The sequence below is a fragment of the Paroedura picta genome, chromosome 4, assembly GCF_049243985.1.
Source record: "Paroedura picta isolate Pp20150507F chromosome 4, Ppicta_v3.0, whole genome shotgun sequence".
In the NCBI taxonomy this organism is placed as follows: Eukaryota; Metazoa; Chordata; class Lepidosauria; order Squamata; family Gekkonidae; genus Paroedura; species Paroedura picta.
In genome coordinates, this window is record NC_135372.1 from 102,881,841 (window position 1) to 102,900,161 (window position 18,321).

An 18,321-nucleotide genomic window follows, 5' to 3' on the forward strand; every position below is an offset into this window, starting at 1 on the left:
CCTCTGTTTAAAAATTTCCAAAGATGGAGAATCTACCACCTCCTGAGATTGTCAATATGCATGTCTTGCTTCTAAGAATATATTTATTTTCCTTCCTCCCTCAAAACTCTCTTGTATCTTTCTGTTTCTGGAGGAGAGGAAAGGGAAGGGGATTGTAAGTCGCTCTGAGACTCCTGGTAGAAAAAAGCGGTATAACCAACTCTTCTTCTTCTAGACATAAACTGTTTGCTTCATTAAACTTCTTCAGCATTCATCAGTTTCTTGTACCCAATTCAAGCCAATTGGTTAACCAGTTACTTTAATAGTGAAAGCTGACTTTTTAAATAGCCTAATAGGCTGACAGTCATAAATATTTGATTGTGCACGGATTTGATCCACCAGAGGGCAGTGGCAATTTGTAAATAAGGCAATACAACATTCACCTAGGGCAAGAGAAAGTAGTCTGCACAATATTGTGTTACTTTTGTTGTGCTACTTCAGGTGAACATAGCTACCCAGTAGAAAATGCACAAAATTGTGTGACAGTTATTGCTGGAACTGTTGTAAATCATGTATAATGTCATTAAGCTCTTTAACCAACTCTGTTAACAAGAATAAGGCGTTGTAAGTCCTATTAACTTCTATTAGAGAATTTGCTATTAGAGACTTCCCTGACATGGGAGAAGAAGAAGAAGAAGAAGAAGAAGAAGAAGAAGAAGAAGAAGAAGAAGAAGAAGAAGAAGAAGAAGAGTTGGTTCTTATATGCCGCTTTTCCCTACCCAAAGGAGGCTCAAAGCGGCTTACAGTCGCCTTCCCTTTCCTCTCCCCACAACAGACACCCTGTGAGGTGGGTGAGGCTGAGAGAGCCCTGATATTACTGCTCGGTCACAACAGCTTTATCAGTGCTGTGGCGAGCCCAAGGTCACCCAGCTGGCTGCATGTGGGGAAATGTGGAATCAAACCCGGCTCACCAGATTAGAAGTCCCCGCTCCTAACCAGTACACCAAGCTGGCTCAGTTTACTAATATTAGGTATTTGGGGGGCAACTTTAGCTGTAATATAGTTTATCCTGCAAGACTAACAAATGGGTATGTCATACCCTAACAAGTATATTCGTCTGTAACTTTCATTCTTCCCTTTTTCTACGACAGTGTTTAACACTGAAGTTAAGCTAACAGATCTATCATTATGTGAATAATATGAAATCCAGCTTCCTATTGTGTCTAAGTGGATGGGAAAGAGAACAGGAGGACTTTGGACCATCATAACAGTATTAGGTTTCCTACAGTAAGCTGACAAAAGTTACAAGGGAGAGAAAGGATATTTCTGGTCGACCTGCTTAGATGCGAGCTCAGGAAATGGATATAAGAATGCCAGGTATTGTTTTAGACCAAGTTCTTTCTGAGACCAGAAGTTGGTATTTTATCCAACCATGCAGAATATTATTATTATTATTATTATTATTATTATTATTATTATTATTATATGCTGCCCTCCCAATACAGCTCAGGGTATACAATAATAAAAAAACAGCACAGTACTTCAACAATTAAAAAATAAAACAAATAACAACCTAAGTAGGAAAGTAGCAGCATCAAGCAATAACAGCCTCCAGAAGTCACTGCCCTTATATTTCCAGATCAGGTTGCATTGTAATTCTTACCAGGCTATTATACATATCAAAGCTGGGAAAGGTATGTGTGAGATGTGCTGTAAAGGCTTAAGGTTCTGAAAAAGACAAATTCAGGAACTCATGATTTTGAAGTCAGTTCCATGATTTTAAATTACTGGATGTTCTATTTTCAAATATTTGTAGTTAATAACTCTGCCTTCTCTAGCTTTTCACAGTGAAGACCTATCCTATTTCATTAATCTTTGTATTTATTATTCAGGTTGATTTGGGCTGAGATAGAAGTTAGATGTGTGCAGGAGAGGGAAGACTAAGATTTTCATATTTGCAAAAACATCTCACAATCTGCTTTATCATTACTATCACCTCCATACAAAGTTTCTTGGGCACTGCCCATCATAGAATCATTGAGTTGGAAGAGACCTCCAGGGCCATCTAGTCTAACCCCCAGCACAATGCAGGAACTCCCAGCTACCTGCCCACCCACAGTGACGCCAATTTCATGCCCAAATGATCCTCCCCACACCAAAAATGTCCAGAATCCAGCCTGGCCTGGAGGAAATTCACCTATCATCCCACAGCAGCAAAGAGCGATTTCCTGTGTATCCTGCCCTCCCACTCACAATCTGCCTAAATTCATAAAATCAGCATTTCTGTCAGATGACTATCTAGCTTCTGCTTAAAAACTTCCAAAGAAGGAGAACTCATCAATATTTCTAATAGCATTTGCTATTAGGAAAGCTCGCAGAAGATAATCCTTTGCTTTCTTTCAATTTTCCCTTATTCTCCACATTATCTCCAATTTGGAACTAACGTATATTAGGAGCTCCCTTGAGACAAGTCCTTCTTATAGTCACTGACCCCAAGCAATCTTTTAGATACAACCAATTCCTACTTTCCTCTGGAGGTTTTTAACACTGCTAGAATCTGAATCAATTCTACTCATCTCACATTAGATGTGAGAACCCTTTCAATTTTCCAAGCATTTGCTGTATTTCCCTCCTGTTCCTTTGGGGATTGCCCATTGATTCAGGTTTACTAATATGCTGGGCAGTATCCTACCACTCTATGCACAGGATGCCAGTTTTCACTGGGTTCCTCTCAGTGCTTGCAGCCCTTTCTGACCTCTGCAAAGATCATTTCCAGGGTGGTAGGACCACAAGGAGGAGCAGCCATGCTGCTTGGGATGGGGAGCTAGGGTGAAGAGGACAAGGAGGTAAAATTGTTCCTTGTCCTTTCTCTGCAATGTAACTTCACTAAGGAAAGGTCTGCATTTTGCCATCTAATCCCACCTCACTCCATCCCTGCAACCTGCATGACTGTTCCTCTGCATGAACCCTGCAGTCCCAGATAAAATTGTTCTGCAAATCTCAGAGAGCTGCTGGAAAGGAAGGGAGCCTGGGAAAACTCTGCATACAGATAATCGGATACTAACGACTATGATCTCCAGATTCTCTGCCCATTTTCAGTCGTTGCCAATTGTGTCTTGTTCCCCTTTTTTTGGCATCATCCTTGCTGGTTCTCTTACTTATCAGGAAGAAGAAAGAGTGTATGTTGTGTTCCTCTACAGCTGCCAAAAGACACTCCTTAAAATCCAGTTAAACTTTCAGTATTAAGTCTGCAGTTGACAAGACCTTTGGCCCTCTTTTTTCAGTTAGAAAAAAACAAAGGTTAAAGGATAGTGTTTGTCTTGGACTATCTTCAACAGCTATGTATTCAGACATCCCTTGAGAATATAATTCAGTTTAAACCAACTTCGGTTAGTGTGATTGTCTAAATGGAGGCCACTCTACTACGGTTAGTTAGTGTCCATCAGACTATCTTTTGAGGATCTGAAGCTGTGCTGTTGGTTTTTTAACCAGAGTTCATTTTCTTGAGTACAGTCTTGTATAACATCTGAATGTAGACATCCTGTCTTGTTCTGTGGTGACATTTTCTCAAGAAACAGAGAAAAGGAAATGAAACCAGCCACTGTGGAGGCAAGTCAGGAGTGATTGCCTGTGAGCTGAATCCTGGTGTCACAAACTAACCATAGTTAAATCATGATTTTGCATTTTGTCTAAGCTGAGCATAGGAGGATAGAAATCTTAGTCAGCTTTCCGGGAGATTCATATCTGAACATATCACCAATAACTCACATGATCTACAACTCAGCTAAAAGCCTGCCCTTTATGAGAATTTAATCCAGCTTTCTTTACAAGAAAGTATATCCATAAAAATGAGCCTCTTGTGGTGCAGAGTGGTAAGGCAGCCGTCTGATAGCTTTGCCCATGAGGCTGGGAGTTCAATCCCAGCAGCCGGCTCAAGGTTGACTCAGCCTTCCATCCTTCCGAGGTCGGTAAAATGAGTACCCAGCTTGCTGCTGGGGGGTAAACAGTAATGACTGGGGAAGGCACTGGCAAACCACCCCGTATTGAGTCTGCCATGAAAACGCTAGAGGGCGTCACCCCAAGGGTCAGACATGACTCAGTGCTTGCACAGGGGATACCTTTACCTTTACCTTTTATATCCATAAAGACAGGGCCAGTTCCTAGTTTTGGGAAGCCCTGGCCCTTGCTTACCCACTCAGGCCTCCTTTTGAACAAACTGCTGGTTGCTGCCTCTACAGGCAGCAACAGAGCATGAAGCCCAACCACTGCGGCTTTCTTCTTTTCCTCCTGGACTAGTGAATGAGGAATTGGCTGCAACCTTCTGCCACCCCCCCCCCCAAGGGAGACAGCAAGATCCTATTGGGAATTGGAGTAGTCAGCTTTGGTACAATGGTACTGCAGATCTGGGCTACATGGAGTCAGGAAGGTGCACATGTCCCCCTCCCCAGAGGTTCAGTCCTATTTCTGCTTCCACCTGTGGAAAGAGGAATTACAGTGGTGCAGTGGTGGCTGAGATGTGACATATCTCAGCAGCAGCTTGGCAATGCCAGCCATTGGTGCTGGCCCTTCTTAAAGAAATTATGGGTTAGACTCAGGCAGCTTTTCCAGAAGAGTAAAGGAGAAGAAGGAGCCCCATTTGACCTCCAAAAAGGCTATGCTGGAGATTATTGGATTTGCACTAACAAAAACTACATGTGCTGGGGGGTATCAGACTAAAGAGAGGAAGTGGATGAAATTCAGTGAAAAAGCTATGTGTATCCAGCCCATTTATTTCCCTGCAATGCTCTCTGCATTGGTCTCAATACACATTCTTGAATGCCTCTCATTCCAGCCATTATCCCGCCCTCTTTCTTGCTCTATATTTTTTCAAAGCATCTCTATTTTTTTTTCTCACCGTCCCAATAAGCAATTAGGGTTGCCATCCTCCAGGTGGGGCCTGGAATTCTCCTAGAATGTCAACTGATATGGAATTACAACAGACTACTGAAAACAATTCTCCTAGAGGAAATGGCAACTTCAGAGGGCCATCTTAGGCCTTATCAGCTTAGGGCTGATCCTGCGTTGAGCAGGGGGTTGGACTAGATGGCCTGTATGGCCCCTTCCAACTCTATGATTCTATGATTCTATGGTCTTTATAGAATCATTTCCCTGTTGGGTATTCTCCTCAGACTCTGCCACCAGAGCACCAGGAACTTTCCAAACCAGAGTTAGCAAACCCAATATATCTTGTGAAGAACAGCACAAACATAAGGTGATATGTGAAAAGAAATATTATAATAAATATTATAATAAAGGATGCTAATGCAGATCGATATCCAAAGTTCACATACTGATGTCAAGTACCCATGTGAACTAACATTTTTATGAAGCCGATGGGAAAATCGGGTTTTCTGTTTTTCTGGCCTCAATTTATAATGTTCTTTAAGATCTTTAAATCCTGCTTTAAACTCAACATACTGAAAACACCTCATGGCATTTATGTGCACAGTCACTGATTATCACCTCCAGAGGCCCGGTTGAGAGTCCTGAGTCTTAGAAATTTATGGGTGGCAAGCACCCTCACCTCAGTTCTCAGCAATGGCACCCAAACTGTGGAACTCCTTCCCCCTGGAGGCATGCCAGCTGCCTTTTTGTATAGTTTTAGACAGTTTGCAATAACAGTTTTGCTCTCCCAAACTTCCCACACTGAAAACAGGGGAAACATTGCCATGCTGCTCTGTTGAACCGTGCACATCCTGATGAATCTTAATGGGAAAACAAGGCATAAGGATTTTTAAAATCTGAATTCATGAAGAGCACCATCCAAGTGAGGGGCTTCCAAGGACAGCAGAACAAGGGCAATGCTGCAGACATGCCCCTCCCTCCCAGCTTCCACTTCAGAGAGTAACTTAGGCCTGTTGGGTTTGGCAGCATCACAGCAGCACTGGTTCTGCTGTCCTTGCTAGCCTACCCTCCCCCCCCTTTCTGGGAGTGTAATTCTGTGCTGCAGCCCTGTAAAGCTGGCATTGGCCACAGTGGGGCATTGGGTTCTCCTGCTGGGCACTAGTCCATTGCAGTGGTTCTGCTGTCGCTGCAGAAATGCACCCTTCCCCTCAATTCTACTTCAAAGAGTATCAGATGTGGACTTTGTCCTGTTGAGGTTTTGCACTGCCACAGTGGCTCTGGTCCTGCTGCTGGCCCAGCTTTGCAAAAATGTTCCCTCCCCTTCACTTTCACTGCAGGGATTCTCTGGAACAGCTCCATCTTGCAGGCCCTGCAGAACTGATTAAGGTCCTGGAGAGCCCTGATATCCCCCGGGAGGTCATTCCACAAGGCTGGTGCCAGGGCTGAAAAAGGCCTGGTCCTGGTCAAGGCAAGTTTCCCCTCCTTCATGATGGGGGCCTGGAGCATGCATTGATCCGAGGATCATAGATCAGGGCTGGCCAGGAGGCATTATAAGGGAAGAAGAAATCCCACAGATTTAGGGTTTTCAAGGTTAAAACCAGCACCTTGAACCTGATTTGGTCTCCAGTATGGAGCCAATGCAGCTAGGCCAGTTCCAGTGTTATGTGTGCTTTACAATGGGTCCCCGTCAGGACTTGTGCAGCCACATTTTGTACCAGTTGAGGTTTCCAGAGCAGTATAAAGAGCAAGTTGCAGAAGTCTACCAATATTGGTATTCGGATATGTCAGCATATACCTATATTTTTCAGGTCCTATATACCCAAAGCTGAAAAATACTGCATTGGGGGTTTTTTTGCACATGCATATGAGGATATCATGTGTGGGGAATGGCATGTTTCTGATTTCCTTTGTGTGAATGTGCATGTACAATCCACACTTGCCTATTTATCACCCCATCCAGGAAATGGTGCCTTTCATTATTCATTCTGGCAGAAACTATGGTGAACAACAGGTAAGTGCTGTGCAAATAGCATGAAGGATTTATTGTCAGGGCATCAGATGACGGACTTTATACTATACGGGGTAATTCCCAGCAACTAAAATCTTTTATTTCCTCCTTTGCATAAAAGATGCTTTGTTGTTTGTTCTCCATCTTGCTGTGATCTCTACTTGTTCAATGAATATTTGTTTTGGGGGTATTAATTAACTCCTGAAGTGTGGAAAAAATGCAACTTCAGATTCTTGGCCTTTGCTCTAAACATTGTAAACTCATCAAGCAGAGATTGTACACTTGATTTTGGAAGATCAAACCAAGAGGCTCTGGTTGTTGGGAACACAGTAAGAAATTAACTGTTCCAAGAAGCTTTCTCTAATATCTGTAATTTATTTCTCCTATGGAGATAACTACAGCTTAGAGAAGGCTATTTTGATTAGGAAAACAGTACAGGGAGAAGGTTAAACCCTTCTTTCCCAATGCCACTGCACTGAACAGATTTAGAATCCTGTGTACTTATTTGAAAGTGAAAAACAATAAAACAATTATTAAAACATTGTTAAAACATAGTTAAAAACTTGTCCCACCCCCTTGCCTGCTTTAATCTCATCTACCAGATAAGCATATTTGACAGCATAAGGTACGGGGGATCCAGAGAGAAGACAGAGGTCCTTATGATTTTAGTCCACCATTTTGCAGGCCCTATGAAACTTTGACAACTCTGTCAGGACTCAGATCTCAACTGGCAACTAATTCCACCAAGCTGGAGCCATGGCCAAAAAGACCCTGGCTCTGATTGAGTTCTGTGTTCTCCAAGGAACATATTGGGAGAGGCAGTACCTCAGAAATGCAGGGCTTAGACCATTTAGGTCCTTGAAAGTCAGTACAAAAACCTTGAACGTGAACCAGAATTCCACTGGCAGCCAATGCAGCTGCTGGAGGACAGTTAAAATATGAGCTCTCCATGGGGGCCTCATAAGGACCTGAGCAGTGGTGTTTTGTACCAGTTGTAATCTCCAGGTCAGGACCCAAGGGTGATCCTACATAGTGTGTCACAGTAATCCAGTCTGGAGGTGACCATTATCATCCATCACTGTGACTAGATCCTCCAGGGCCAGGATGCTAGCAGCTTCAATTGGCGCAGATGGTAGAATGTCTAGCAATCTACTTTTGTGACTTGCACCTCCATTATAATGGAGGCATCAAAAGTCACCCCCAAATTCCTGACAGTGGCCTATTATGCACGGAGTGGAAGGTCCACATTCGGGGTGGAATGGCGGTGGCTAAAATCACCAATTATGCATGCCGCAGGCGGCAACCGGGTGCAACATATACCAACGAAAAAGCTGCGTTAGCGAAATGCAGAAGAAAGTGGAGCTTCCCGGGTGACCAGGGCGCAACCAGAAGTGCCTCCGGATTGGCCGCGTGCATAATTGGCCGCTCTGGGTTTTGCCGCCATTGCATTCCATCCCGTGCATTTGTGGTTTGCTTCGCTTCTTCCTCCTCCGTGTTCTCCATGCCACCGTTGCAGCAGCCATGCATAATAGGCCAGTGTGCCTAGCTATTAGTTGTACTCCATCAGGGGAATGGAGACATGCCTCCTCTCCGGATTCCTCCTTCGAAGCCACAGGACCTCCATCTTTGAGAGACAGAGCTTCAGGTAGCTCTCCTCAAGCCATCCTTCCACAGTCTACAGATATCTGGTCAGTGAGTCTGGGGTAGTATTCTGTCAACTACCTGATAGAGCTAGATGTCATCAGCATACTTGTTAAATAACATCAGGGAGAGGATTGTACCCTGTGGGCCTCACAAGGAAGTGGACAGTAGGGTGACTGCTCTTCTCTGATGGACACCCTCTGTTCCCAACCTTGAATGAAGGAGATCAGCCATTGCAAGGCCAGCCCCCTATCCCCACATCAGCAAGCTGCCAAACCAAAAGCTCATGACTGACTATGTCAAATGCTGCCATGAGATCTACTAAGACAAGCAGCACTGACCCACCTTAGTCCAGTTGCCTCTGGAGGTCATATGTGAGGTCTACCAAAGCCATTTTTACCCCATGGCCAGGCTAGACATTGGACTGGAATTGGTCCTGGGCCATGGGCCCCTGTGAAACATTACAAATTACCAGGAAATGCCAACTTTGTAGGGAATGGCTTTGAAAAAATGAAGGAGAGCTCAAATGAGTTCAAGATGCTGCACAGAAGGAAAGACTCCTGCCTCCCTCCCCCACTCCCCAAGCTATTTTTCTGCACTGAAATGGCACTGGGGGAAGTTATTTCCTTGTTTGCACTGATCCAGATGGATTATTCTGTGCACAAAGAACAGCAAAAATTGGGTCAATAATTCCTGCTTAGAATGGGAAAATAACTGGGGTGGTGAGACAGGATCACTTCTGAACCCATTTGGGCTTGCATCAGTTTTTAAAAGCCAATCCACGTAGCTGCTGTGTAGCTGCAGGAAACAAGGACCCAACTGTTTGAAAATGTGAATATGTACTTTGGTCTTTCATTGAAATATTTTATTTCTGGTAACAAACACATTACTGTAGGTATTTATGTTCCTGCACTGGAAAAGGAAACATGAATACTAGTAATAGCAAGTTCACCAGCACATGTATCTATGCATACTGCTATATGTGAATCTGCATTATGTTTCCGGCCCTCATGATTGCAAAGAAAAGCTTAAACTTGCAGTGCATCCACCTCAAAAGTTCAGCATGAAGCAAGCATGATGAAAAGACAAGAGCCAAAACACAATGTTGGTGATCCTTTTTCACAGCAGGAAGTAATGAGGTTGCCAGTACAAACAGAAATTTGACTTCCAGATCATAATCACTGGTGTGTAGATGGCAGCAGGAAGTTGTGGCAAGGACCATTTTTAATTTGAAAAAGTGAACTGATGTTTCTCTTCTTTCTCTTTTTGGCTACACAGTGGTCTCAAGTATTTTTAAAGTTTCTTATGGTCACTAGTAACACTCTATACGGAAATTATTTAACATACTAGCCATCAAGACTGCTGCAGTCTAAAATGCAGCGGGCGCTAGCAGCAGAAAGGGGTGGGAGGGTGGCAGCATTAGGGGCTAGCCAAATCAGGGTTCTGGCTGCACCCTGACTGGGCTGAATTTGAGCTCAGACACTCAGCGGGAGGCTGCATGCTCCACCCCCTGGCCAGTTTCATAAATATTAAGAGGAACCCATGGATAAGATAGTGCCCTACCCAGCTTGTATTATTAGTAAACTAGATATTAAGCCCGCTGTGGCCAAAATACAGCGGGCCCTAGCATGATGGGTGGGTGGAGGGATGGGGTGAAGGAAGGAGGAAAAGTAGAGAGACAGAAAGACAGAAAGAAAGGGAGGAAGATAGAGACAGAAGAAGAGGGAGAGAAACAGGTAGCCAGAAAGAGGCAGATGGAAGAGAGGGAGGAAGGGAGAAAGGGAAAAACAAAGGGAATGCTGGGAGGAAGGGAAGGAGAAAGGGAATGCTGGGAGGAAGGGAGGAACAGAGTAAGGTAGGTGGCCTTGGGACCTTCTGCTGGGCCCAGGGGCAGGCTTGGCTGCCCCAGGGCCCGGCAGAAGGCTCGGGACGGGGGTGGCAGGCTTTGCAGCCTACTGCCAGGCCTAGGAGCAGGCCCGGCTGCTCCAGGGCCTGACAGAAGGCTCGGGACAGGGGCGGTGGGCTCCGTGGCCTACTCTGCCAGGCCTAGGAGCAGGCTCGGCTGCTCCAGGGCCTGGCAGAAGGCTCGGGACTTCGGGAGTGGGCTTTGTGGCCTTCTGGCAGGCTCAAGGGCAGGCGAGCCTGCCCCAGGGCCCGGCAGAAGGCTCCCTGGGTGAGGGGAAGCCGGCCGGAGGACTTAACGCTGGGGAAGGCTTCTTCCTCTGAGCGGCAACTCCCCGGCCGGCCCAGGCGAGGCTGGGCCAACCAGCCAATGGGGAGCCGCGCTTTGCACGGCTCCCCATTGGCTGCTTGGCCCTCGAGTGACACTCGGAGGGCCCAATCAGGATCCGCTTCGCGGCTCCTGATTGGGCCCTCCAAGTTTTTATCCCAGACAGGGCCCACCCTAACTCCTCCCCACTTGCCCTTACTCCTTTATTCCTCCCGCTCCTCCGGAGCGGGGGGAGGGTTAAAAATAGCAGGTACAACAATCCATAGAGATGCAGCTTCTTTTGCTAACCTGTGGGGAAGCAGCCTTCCAAGATATTCAATAGGTAACCTTAAAGTAGCCAAAGGAACTTCAAGAACAGAATGGAAAGGGAAACTGCTGAAATGCAAGTTATTACAACACTCAGAGCAACCGAATCCCCAGGACTCAGCAGGCATATTGGGTTCTTAACTCACTATATATGCTAACCTGCATTCTTAACAATCTATCAGAAAGGCCAAATGTCCTCTGTATTTTAATTTATCTCTTACTTGGAATAATTGATTTGAACAAGTAGATTGTAATGTAACTATGACTAGTATTATGCAATGCAGTTTGAAATGGTATACTGATATGTAGTTTTTCTCTGGTCTGCGAGCAGAGGAGACAGCCAAATGCTCTCCTTCAAAGATGATGCCCTAAGATGCTTCCATACTGGAGAGGAGAGGAAGGGGGCACAAGGGCAAGGTCTCAACTAACTGTTGTGAGCAATTGATTATATTGTTAAATATGCAGGTTCGTAGGAAGAACACCAGCCTACTGGGCAAATGAACGGCTCTTTATTGGTGATCTCAGCAGTGAGTACATGTTGTAGCAGCCAACAACAAGACTGAAAACCCCCAAGAAATCCCCAACACATGACCCATGGCTGCACACAATTGCCTGGATCGAACATGTTACTTTAAACTGATTGAATCCTGCAGGTGGGGATCCTTGAAGCACATTGGCTGGTTTCACGTCTGCCTGGATCCTGCCACAGACCTCAGGCTCACTCCTTGGAAGATCCACAATCACAACAGATATATTTGCTCATTATTCTTGTATTGTGGACATCTTTATTGTACACAGAATGTTCACCATGCAATTCAATCTCAAGTGAATACAAAGAAATCCAAATTGCTGTTTTTTCCTATTTATCTCTGGAATTTGTTCACCATTTTCATTATTCTGTATATTAATTTACTCTTATAATTTTCCTATAAGTATGAACTAACTACTTCCATTCGATGACATTGCATCTGAGGAAGTATGCATGCTCATAAAAGCTCATACCTTGAATTAAACTTTGTTGGTCTTAAAGGTGCCACTGGTCTCCAGATTTGTCCTCCCTCACCCTGCAACAGCTATCTAGAAATCTCCTAAGGTGGTTCCAAAGTAGTTTGTGCATATATCTTATATTATATTATATTATATTTTTATTTATTTAGATTTATATACCGCCCTCCCCGAAGGCTCAGGGCGGTTTACATTAAAACTAATCAACGATACATGAAACAGTCTTCGTTAAAACATACAGTAAATAATAACAGTGGTTGTAACCATATAACAGAATAATGTAACAGTATAACAGTATAATAAAATAATCCTTTAATGGCATATAGAACATTAAAATAAAATGCAAAGAATATAAAGATTACTAAGAATAAAACTTAATAGGTTAATTTGGGACTAAAGATAATATTGAGAAGAAGAACAAGTCATGCCATGATGTTTTGCTGGTGCAGCCTTACACATACTGCAAAAAAACTACCACGTTGCCAATAGTTTCAGGAGTGCTGTTATTCAAAAGGAACAAAATCTTAGAAGTGTCAGAAGGTTCTTTCTTTTTTACTAAAAGGGGATTTAAATATTTTAAATGAATATTTATATTAAAAGGACGATAGAAAAAGACATGCAATACTGTTTCAACACACTTTGCTGCACAGGGACAGTGCCTGTCCAAATATGGTATTTTTTGGAATCTCCCTGACAGAGTTGCTGATGGCAACACATTAAGTTCAGCAAAAGAAAAAAATTCTACATTTATGTAGTAGACTCAAATAAAAGGCCACATGATATGCATTTAATGGGATTCCCAATTTTAAAGAACAGCTTTTATTTGCTGCACTACTAAGTTTAGCAGTGGCCGATTCTGCACTAGCAGTGCCACTCTGGGCTGCCGCCAGTGCATTGATGCAGAACTGCAATTAATTTATATAGATATAAAAGCATTTATTGGGTAATTTGACCATATACAGTCATGTTGACCTACCCGCCCTCCCAAAATGGCCAGTGACGGGCCTAGAGGGAGTACTCAAAGCCTGAAGGATGTTTCATGGGTTTCTCAGCGGTAAAAATATTGATAAAGGCTGCATTAGACATAAGCAGCATGAAAACTGCCCATAAACAAATCTGGCTATTTTAAACTTGACAAGTCCCCTAAATTAAAAGTCTGGGTGACAAGAAGCAATGCCCAAAAGAAAGTAGTCACCAGGTACCAAGGAGAATTTTTGGATTTTCTAGGAAGAAAGGACAACAAACCATGTGATAAGCAGCTTAAACCTTCAATGTGATTTCATAGAATCATAGAATAACAGAGTTGGAAGGGACATCCTGGGTCATCTAGTCCAACCCCCTGCACTATGCAGGACACTCACTCATCCACTGTAACTCATCCACTGTAACTTGCCACTCCCTTCAACCTTTTAGATTTGCTAAAGATCCTAGGGTCACACCTTAGCCCAATGTGTGCATCTTTATAATGAAATAACTTCCCCTTATAATATGAAGGGTTGACTTTAACCTAACAGTTTCCCCAATGCCATTTTTAATGCTGTAAACTTGAAATTCTATTTATTGAAATATTTAGGGCATGAAAAATGTTTAGGAATAGGCTTGAAGGCTAGACAAGGAGTTATTTCCTAATTCTAAACTCTGATTCTATTTAAACAGACCTTACTCTGATAAGCAACAATGATAAAGACAGAGAATGCAACCAATGTGTTTGCTAAGATGACAATGAAAGGGCTAAAAGGCAACATTCTTTACCTGTACAGTGCATGGTTGATTTCATGTTTAGCAAATAAAAGCTGATCTTGATAACAGGCATGATTGTTTACATAAGCCATCAAGGATATTGAGTTGACTGTAGCCTCACCTGATGTAAGCAGTTGCCAGTTCACAAATGTGTTTGATTTGTGGTTGACATATTTGCATAAGATATACACAAAAATTGTTATCATACAGAAGAAAAGAGCCAGCTTGGTGTAGTGGTTAAGAGTGGTAGCTTCTAATCTGGAGAGCTGGGTTTGATTCCCCACTCTACCATGCAGCCTACTGGGTTAGTCACGATCCTGTTTAGAGCAGCTCTGGTAGAGCAGTTCTGTCAGAGCTCTCTCAGCCCTACCTACCTCACAGGATGTCTGTTGTAAGGAAAAGAAAGGAAGGTGATTGTATGCCACTTTGAGACTTCTTCAAGTAGTGAGAAGCAGGGTATAAAAAACAAGTATTCTTCTGTTACAGGAAGGGGTTCAACCTAACATTATTTTGATATACAAGTATAAATTGACAATTCAGCTTATGATTGTGAACCATTGTAGGTCTGCAGGCAGTTTCACATGTTCAGCAATAATACCCACACAAGAAGAATTAGTGATAGACTTTTCCATGCTTTTGGTGTAATGTACAAAGGAGAACTTGTATATATATCTTCTCAGAATGGGGATACATGGACTAATTTTGTAGGAAATGCTCAACTTCTCCCATTCACAGGCTAGTCAGAAGCACATACTTAGTGTTCTGTTGTTTCTACAATGTGCAAACCCACTCTGGTATTCTACTAGGGATGCACATGAACTGTATTTTTGTAGTTCGGTTCATGGTTGAACTACAAACCAATAGGCCGGTCCACAAACTGAAATGGTATGTATCCATTCAGGAACACGTATCCAAAAAGTTTAAATCCATGCTTTTTGGTCCCTCCAAAAAGTGGCAGGCAGCAAAAAGCAAAGGTTTAAATAGTTCTAAGTTATTTAAACCAAACAGTTTAGCAACTGGGGCTAGGTAAGAGGTTGGGCTGCTGAAGGAGTAACAGCAAGACAGAACCCATGGATGCACATGAATAAGGGGTCTCAAAGTGGCTCACAATCACTTTCCCTTCCTCTCCCCACAGCCTGTGATGTAGGTGGGGCTCAGTGAGCTCTGACAGGACTGCTCTATGAGAACAGCTGTAACAGAGAACAGCTCTAACAGGACTGTGACTAGCCCAAGGTCACTAAGCTGGTTGCATGTGGAGGAGGAGTGGGGTATCAAACCCAGCTCAGCAGATTAGAGGGCACCACTCTTAACCACTACACCAAGCTGGCTCTCTTCTTTCTGGTGTCCTCTGGGTTTTCCATGGTATGAATGAATAGCTCTCATCTACTCTCCAACCTCCCCCCTTTACTTTAGGCTACTCTTTTAAAGTTACTGTTTCCCAGATGGTATTTTCCACTTATTATTGTCACAGAGAAGGAGGGAGAGATGAGACTATGAGAAGCTAGTGAAGAGGAAAGAAAGTGAAGGGTTTAAAGGGTAGAAGCCACCATTATGGGGAACTGGTTTGTGATCCACTTTCAGAGGTTCTGAGAAACAGTGACAATCTTGGCAACTATTCAGTTTCCTCATAACAACTAGTTCAGGGAATAAATTCACTGTTTCAGGCATTTTTGTCCAAATAATAAATTACTGCTTCATTGTTCCAGTTAGTGAAATAATATCATATTACGTATTAACCCTCTCTTTCTCCAAGTAGGCTACAGTGACATATGTGATTTTCCCCATCCTTCATTTAATCCTGTTAAAAACCTGCAAAGAAGGATTGGGGTGCTAGAGACTGGTCCAAGGGCAAGCAGTGAACTTCATGGCCAAGGGGGCCTACCTCACCCACTCAAAATGCCTGTCCACATACACTTTACTATTTACTTCAAGCATAGCAGTTCTTGCTCTAGGACTTGTGGACAATGTGATATTGTAGGCTCACTAAAGCAAATTTCGTAGTTAGATTTTGCAGACAGGTTATCTATGTTCACGTGGCATATGATGCAAGTGACAACATAGCTTTGTTCTTTCTCTTATTTTGGATAGCTGATGTACAGAGGGAAAGCTGTCATTCTAAAAATATAATTTTACTCTTTAAGATGTAGTAGACCTTCTATGCTATATACTGTTTTGGAGGAAAGAATAATTCTAATGTATGCAGATGTTCAGACAGAGAGAAATAAACGTATGTATGCATGTATGTATGTATGTATGTATGTATGTATGTATGTATTTATAACATACATACATACATACATACATACATACATACATACATACATACATACATACATACATACATACATACATACATGCTATGTGGAAGGCATAAGCCTCACAGGCATTGGAAAATCACAACCCTGGATTCAATTCTATCCAAGCCACATTAAGCAGCAGATATGCAGAAGCCAATTAGAAAGACCAGCATTAGCTATTAAAACCTAAGTGAGAAAAGGTAGTATTGCTAGCAAAGAGGCTGGCCTAATTCAAAGCATCTTCTCTATGTTTGGCACACACCAAAATGAAATTCCCTTGCCACATCCCTTAGCCTGCCCTAGTGCCAACCAGGCCTCTTATGCACGGTGGCAGCTAATGCGCACTGCCGCCAAGCCATTGCGGCAGGGCAGGATGCCCCGCCGTTCCCCGTGTATACATGGGGGCGGGGCATGCTGGGCTGCCCCGGCGTAGCGCGCACTGAACACCGGGGCCAGAAGGTAAGCCGGCGTGGCAGGGGGGAGGTTTGGATGGCCCGGGCGGAAGTGGGGGACCCAGGCCCCTTCCGCAAGCCCAGGTGGGGGCAGGGGGTCGCCCCTGCCAGCTCTGGTGCTCTGGGGAGCCCGCAGGGGCGCGCGGTGTCCCTACAGGGACACTGTAGGGTTGGGGCGGGGCGGGCCAACAGGCCTGGTGCTGGCGATTATGCACAGCGCCGGCCCGCTGCAGCCCTGGCTTACCCAGGAAGCTACAGAAGATCCCGCGTTTGTTTAACACGGGTCTTCCGTAGCCCTGGGCCGGGAGGCGCCCACACTGGCGTCAGCAGCGAGCATTATTGGTGATTTTAACCGAAGCGCTGCTGCCACCAGCGCGGGCATTATGGCCCATGTATAATGGGCCTCAGCTAGCAAAAGGAGGCAAGGCTATGAACAGCAGTTGAGGACCGTTGTGCAAGATCTAATACTGTTATGATGGTCCAAAGTCTTTCTGTTCTCTTTCCCATCCACTCAGGCACAATAGGTAGCTAGATTTCATATTATTCACATGATAGACCTGGTAACTTAACTTCAATGTTAAAAACTGTCCTAGGAAGGGAAGAATGAAAGTTACAGAAGAATTAACTTGTTAGGGTATGACATACCCATTTGTTAGTCTTGCAGGATCAACTATATTACAGCTAAAGTTACCCCCCAAATACCCAATATTAGTAAACCATCCAAACCAAATTGTATTAAAAACTCGCATAACAACATAGAGGAAAGTGATCTACCACCTGAATGGCCAGGTAGTATCACTGAGACTCTGCTGGTACTACTGAAATGGTCATTTGCTGGATGCCCCAGGAAAATAACCAGGTACCCTTTGGAAACCCAATTTGTTACTTCTTCTACAGTCTCCATAAATAACCAAGTGGAAAGGGGGGAACTAGAGACTGGTGTTTGACAGATGGTATACTTGATTCTTCTCCCCAAAGATCTGACAAATCTCTCTTAAGGGGGGGGGGGGTAGAAAAGCCTAGAGATGCAAGGCTATTGCTGGATAGACAAGAGGATCCTAGCCAAAGATCTTTTTCTGGCTGAAACGTATCTGTCAAACAAGGGCTAACATTGACACCAATTTTCAATAAGGGCAGCAAATGAGAAATGAACTTTGGCACTGCTCTTTGGCAGAGTTTTTACAGGTGCACCAACAATTTTAGTAAATTCCCTTTTCTTGTCAGTTGCCAGCTCTGAAGTCTTACAAAGAGTCAGTATGGGGGGGGGGGGGAGGGAATGGAGAATGAGAAACGGATCAGTATGGGATTGTCCGGTCTTGAGCAGTCAGTCGTTTAAGGATGTTACCCAGGGAAACAAAAGAAGGGTTCTGGCAGCACTTTTTATAAAAGCAATCTCAATCCGTTCTTTATAACTGATCTGCACTATGAAATTATTGTCCTTTTTCTCCATTTTCAAGTCCTTTCTCAAGTTTCCCCCACACACACACATATCTGTGTGGAGTTGCAGAGTAGAGGATATTGCTTCATTATAAGAAACTGGAAATGTTTTTTGTTTTTTTGCCTTTTCTCACAGCCTAAAATTTTAGCTGACTTTCAACTAGCACCAGATCTCAAAAGGTACATATTTGTAAATTCCTGCTTTGCCAAAATTTCAGTGGAGTAAAAAGGATATAACAAAGACAGGGTGATTTCATTAAGTATGTTTGGAATAGTCCTAGACTGCCACTCTGCTCCCTTTATGCCAGAAACTGATGCAAAATTTGGAAAGAATCCCTGGTC

The 18,321-nt window shown here is 43.7% G+C and overlaps 1 protein-coding gene and 1 long non-coding RNA gene across 2 annotated transcripts in view; one reads left to right on the forward strand and one right to left on the reverse strand.

Moving 5' to 3' along the window:
* LOC143836055 (polymeric immunoglobulin receptor-like) overlaps positions 1 to 18,321 on the reverse strand; it is a 37,901-nt gene that overhangs the window by 18,788 nt on the left and 792 nt on the right. The window lies entirely within an intron of this gene.
* LOC143836057 (uncharacterized) overlaps positions 16,382 to 18,321 on the forward strand; it is a 30,299-nt gene continuing 28,359 nt past the window's right edge. The window contains exon 1 of the long non-coding RNA XR_013230472.1: positions 16,382 to 16,549. This is a non-coding gene — a long non-coding RNA (uncharacterized LOC143836057). The remainder of the gene's footprint in view (positions 16,550 to 18,321) is intronic.